Below are 4840 nucleotides of genomic sequence, written 5' to 3' on the forward strand. Positions count from 1 at the left end.
ACGTGAAAGCCAACTGGGTGACCTTGTGCCAGTCATTGTCTCTCAGCTCAACTCACCTCACAGGACTGAGGTTGGGGGAAATAAGTATTATATATGTTCACCACTTTGAGTTATTTATCAAAAGTAATAAAGGCAGGTTGGAAAATTATTAGAAAAACAAATATGCCAATCCACTGACCTTTTCAAGGTGCCAACCAAGTTTTGAGCAAAAAGATGGCTGTGCCATGTTCTCGACTTGCAGTTTCCTTACAAGGAGCAGCTGTCTAGAGCACTTGTGTGTGATCTCGAAATGAGATGGGCAGCAAATAATTTTAATATAAATAACAATAAATAATAATAATCTCAAATTCTCTCTTTGTCCAGAGATGAATTACAAATCTATTCACCAGCTGCAGTTTTAGGTCACCATTTCTTTCCCTGAAGTCATAAGTGTGATGTAACAGTTTTTAGATGGTAAATATGCCTGTAGTTTGGGCTTATTGTTGACAAGCTTAATAAGGCCGATTTTTTAATTTCAATCATATATTTTTTTCCCTTTGAAAATGTGTTTGCCATGCTTTTAGCCACATCCTTAAGGAAGTCTGTTTGTCAGAAGCACAACAAAGTATTTATTTTTAGATTTTAAATTATAAGCCTGGCTGGGCAAATACGAGCAAAATACAGACTGCCTGTGGTATAGAAAACCAAAATTATTTAAACGCTGTACGTAACATGATCATAAGAGAGATAGTTATTCTGAGCAGTGTTTTTCAGTACCGTCTTTTTTACCCTTGTTTGGAGGTTGGGTCAAATGGGTAAGGAATGAAGCCAGTCTGGGACACTTTTTTCATTCTTATCCAGGTCTGGGGCACCTTTCTTTCTTTCTTTCTTTCTTTCTTACCCAGTTTTGCTTGTTTCACATAATCAGAGAAGTGTTACTTTTTGTGACTTATGCAGTGTGCATTCTGCCATATTATATTTTCTCCATAAATCCGTATCTTCTTCTGAATTATAATCATCAAATATTTGTATGTTGAAAGATGTGAAGAAAAAATGGATTGGAACTCCATTAGCTGAGCCTGGCCAGGAGGAGAGAATTTTGTCAGGAAATTCCAAATGAGTATAAATAAATTCTCCACAGCAAGTCCTGGGCAATTTGCCTGCTTATGTGTCAGGAGTACATATTCTGTTTAAGGCTCCAGACCCAAGTTCCTGCAAAGAAAACATTGCAGTATTCCCTTCTTCCCAGAATGGTGAGTAAAGCAAACAGATATGAGGGGGATGTGATGCTAGATTTAAGATAACGTTTTGTTCATAGTTTGTTTTCACATTTAAGAACACGAAAAGAGAATGAGAACTTCATACCTATATTGACTAGCTAGGCTTCTCTCTGCAATTTCTTAATATAAAGATAGCACTGTTTTCCCCATACAAAGTAATACTCTGTTAGTCCAAAGAAAAATGCCTATTTATAACTAACTTCAGCTTTAGCCAAATTCATCGTTGGTTTTAATCAGCTTTTTTCTTGATTCACACAGTGTTTGTCTGAATGACTATCTGAATATCTGTTACATTACTGCATTTCTTTTTAGCAGTTTTTTAAATATATACAGAAGTGTGTGAGTGGCATTTGTACTTGGATATAGCAAGGTTTGTCACTGAAGATCTAAAAAATTTGTCTTTTTGTTTGCTGGAAGGCAGTCATATGGATAGAAATATTTGCATTCCAAAGCGCTGAAGTTTATATCTTTTAAAATTTGTTTTTTTTCTTGTAAATATCAAGTTTAACTGATTTATTTGAGCATAGAAGAATTAATTGAATTAATTTTCTTCATGTTTCCTATCTGAGGTAAGCTTTTTTGGTATTTGGTCTTTGTCTGGAAAATAGGTACTTCTCTTTATAAATTGCTGGTAATTTGATTGATATAACGAAATGTGCGCTTTTTCTGATACGTATACATATGCTTTTACCTTGTATCATTTCTTCCATTTTTAGATACATCTTCTCAGTGCAAAATTGAAGGCTAGGATTCCAGCCCCAATATCTTTAGAGATGATTCAAGTATTATCAGGGGGAAGTTCTTGTACTTTCATGAAAGAGCCTTCAAGTACCATGGCTCTATTAACTATTTATTTCCTTGAGGAAATGCTTGAATTAACTTTTTAAGCACTGGAGAAACCATGTGTATTATGCAGGTCTCTACCAATAATATGTTGGAACGCTCTATGTTGTTTGGACAAGCCATTTTATACTCAAGAATCAATCTGTATAGTTAATATGAATGTGTATTAAAATAGATTTTGGGGGGAGCTGGGGTTGGATAAGCCTGAATACTAGAAAAGCTATAAAATGGTATTGGATTAGCAGATCTCATATATTTACCAACATAGAATTTGGAAAACATTGTGGTTTATCTTTGTGTTAATTCCCACTGAGATTAATGTTTATGCTTATAGAATTATTAGCAAATTTCTCAGGTGTTTCGCCCACTCTTCAGTCTTTTTGCTTCTTCATGAAAATTTTTAGAACAAAAAAAAATGCTTTAAAATATAGCTTTTCTAAGGTAGCCTCCCCCCCTACTTTTAGTAGCAACATAAAAATCTGTATTGGCTTAATGTGTGACCTTTTTTATTTAATTCTTCAGCATGAAAAAGGATAGAAGGAAATGAACAGAAAACAAAGCTCGAATGTATTACAAAAGTTTGAAAAACCTGGTTCATTTTTTAGCTCAGAATTACACCTTGAGCACATGGAATAATGTTGACAATTCTTTCTATTGCATTAGCAAAGAGCTATTTTAAAAGTAAAAGGTGTACAGGACTGTAACTCTGTGTGGCCCTGTATTTTCATCATGAAAGAGTCATCCTTTTTGTTCTAAGTTTATTTATCATAAATTTTATGGAGAGAAATACAAAGAAAAAAAGAAAGAGACATATGAAATAAAACAAATACAACTACATCAACTTAACAAAAAGGGCAGGGGCAGAGAACTATCTTTATATCACATATTCATCTGATATCAAACAAATTTCTAAATCTACATTAAAAATAATCTCAACATAAGGAACAACATTACAAAAATATCATAAAGTCCAAAGAAGAACATATTGAGTCATTTTTATTAGTAGATAAAAATGCCTTCTCAACAACAAGTAAATATCTCTTGAATCCAGCCCTTAATATCTGGAATAGTACTACTTTTCCAACTTCTGCTCTTAGCCTGATATGACCATAATTTCTGAAAAACAATCAGATTCCAAGACATCTTTTTTCCTATGCCCGGGAAATCTGTAGATTTCTATATAATGATAACTTCCATTTTTTGTACAAAATTCTAAAAAGTATATTCACATATTTAAAGCATATTACTCCATTCAAAGCCATATGAAGAGATGTATGAATGATAAACATGACAATAATGAAGGCAAACCCATATTATTATGTGTAAGCATTCTATTTATCATTTTACACTTCTAGCTTTATAAAAGTTGACAACCCACCTTTTCTAAATATTCTCTCAAGCTATCCAACAAACCTAAAATCTTTTGTTGAAATAATCTCATCTAAATTTCATAAGAACCATACTTATTCTTCAAGACCATTGATTTGTTAATATGGGGTGTTTCAATTCTTTATTTTAAAACTACTGTAAATTCATACTATCCATCTTTTAAACTCTGTTTAATTGCCTTTACAACAATTATTTAAAAATTGCAGATTTAGGATAACTGAAAGTGTATTGTAATGCTACTTAAGCATGTGGACCAAATTTTGTAATCAAAATATTGTTTTTTATTTAATTGCATGCTTTGTATGCTGCTCTGTTCCTAGACACTGGACAGTTCATAGCAGTCAATATAAAACTAGCATTAAACATACAAACTATCAACATAAAAAACATACTATCAACAAAAATTGAGCAATTCCCAGTTTCCTTATTGTACGAATTTATGGTCCAAAATCCTGGAATAGCCTTTACCTATTTCTGAAATGAGGAAGAGGACATTTCAATCTTCTAAGGGAGATAGATACTCACTAGGGTTTGTAAGCATCAATTTATCTTGTTATTAATGCACTAGTTACCAGTAGGTTTATAGATTCATTTCAAAATGCTGCTCTTCAAGTCTTATGATGTCACCTTTCCCCATCAGGCCATGCCTTACCTAGACTGAATCTTACCATGTGGTAAGAACGTGCCCCAGGAGATCAGGCTGAATATGGACTATGGCTGCCCTTTTCTCTTGTAACCCACACATCTTGATATTTCTTTCCCCTGTGGGGTTATACAGCCCCTTCCTCCACAAAATAAGCTTAGTCTACTGGGCTTTTAATCCAACTGGGTTGCCTAGTAGCAGCCTTCTTGCATGGGTTATGCCTTTATGTCTTTTTCTTTTATGCATTGCTCTGTTATATAGTGCTGAAAGTCTGCAGATTGGGGTGGAATGCAATTGTTATTAATAAACAATTCAGTATGTATACTATTATAAAAGAAGATATTTTTCTTGGAATAACAGTTCTTGGACTAATGATGTTAAGATATTTAAAATAATTTAAAACACTAAATAGACCTACAGTTTTATGTACTTCAGTATATTAAAACATTTTAACCTATGGAAAATATATGAGGTTTACGCCATTTAATTAACCTGATTATTGTATATAATTGAATAGAATAGTTGGAAGGGACCTTGGAGGTCTTCTAGTCCAACCCCCTACTCAGGCAGGAAACTCTATACCATTTCAGACAAATGGTTGTCCAATCTCTTCTTAAAAACTTCCAGTGTTGGAGCATTCACAACTTCTGGAGGCAAGTTGTTCCACAGATTAATTGTTCTAACTGTCAGGAAATAAGTTAGTTGT

This window comes from Protobothrops mucrosquamatus, unplaced genomic scaffold (assembly GCF_001527695.2).
Source record: "Protobothrops mucrosquamatus isolate PMUCROS unplaced genomic scaffold, P.Mucros_1.0 scaffold667, whole genome shotgun sequence".
Classification (NCBI taxonomy): domain Eukaryota; kingdom Metazoa; phylum Chordata; class Lepidosauria; order Squamata; family Viperidae; genus Protobothrops; species Protobothrops mucrosquamatus.